This window comes from Pygoscelis adeliae, unplaced genomic scaffold, assembly GCF_000699105.1.
Source record: "Pygoscelis adeliae isolate BGI_AS28 unplaced genomic scaffold, ASM69910v1 Scaffold591, whole genome shotgun sequence".
Lineage (NCBI taxonomy): Eukaryota > Metazoa > Chordata > Aves > Sphenisciformes > Spheniscidae > Pygoscelis > Pygoscelis adeliae.
Window position 1 is genome coordinate 227,100 of NW_008824069.1, and position 970 is coordinate 228,069.

The 970-nt window shown below is 60.5% G+C and overlaps 1 protein-coding gene across 1 annotated transcript in view; it reads right to left on the reverse strand.

Moving 5' to 3' along the window:
- Positions 1-970, reverse strand: part of LRP1 (low density lipoprotein receptor-related protein 1) — a 77,792-nt gene that overhangs the window by 44,710 nt on the left and 32,112 nt on the right.

A 970-nucleotide genomic window follows, 5' to 3' on the forward strand; every position in this document is an offset into this window, starting at 1 on the left:
AGCCGCAGCTCCACACCGGCCGGGAAGCACAGGCAGGCAGGGGACACTAGTCTGCAACTGCAGGGATGCGGAGACAGTCTCATGGGTGCTGCCGGCCTGACTGCGGCTCTCCAGGCTTTAGGGGGGCTTCTTCCCCCTGGAGCTCCCAGCCAATCAGCCAAGGGCTGAGCACCGCACAGGACAGACAATGCAGAGGTGGGAAAGGACCTGCCCAAGATGCAGGATCACTGCAGAGCAGAAACCAGCACTGTGTGCCCCAGCACACCGCCACAGCCACTGGGCCATGCTGCCTCCATCCTGCCATTCCATCCCTCACGGGTCACGGCGAGAGTGGGGCTGCCTGGCCACTCTGCGGACAGCACTGGCAGGATGAGCCCTGGCACAGGGAGAGCCAGCACCAGCCCAGAGAGCTCCCTTAATCACACTCCTTCACTGCTTGGAAATCTCCTGATTATTTTTATATTCTGGAAAATACCAAGCAGGCTGCAGATGCTAAGAGGATTTTAAACGAGTAAATTGATTAACTGCAGGAAGGTGCTGGGGGTGGAGCAGGCAGACAGGGACGGATGCGGGAAGGGGATGGTGCCTGCAGCTCTGAAGCCTTTCAACTCCCTTGAAATCCCTTGGTGCCCAGGAGCACACAGCCCTGGTCGACAGGCAAACATGCCAGCAGTAGGGACTGAGAGCGTGGGGAACCACAAAAGGGAGCCATTAATATTTCAAGATGCCGCATCTGCTCCAATGTCCCTGTGCTCTCCAGCGAGACACGATCGATCAACCACATAGTGCAGCTGCCTGGCCCACAGGGACAGTTGCCACGTCTCTTGCAGGAGGAGACGGAGCGATAGCAGGGGCTGGGGGCATCCCAGGATGGCCAACCTGGGCAGTTGGCCTCTCCATCCCTGTCCCTGGGCCGTCACATTTCGGGGGGGGGGGGGGGGGGGGGGGGGGTTTTGGGGGGGCGCGGCCC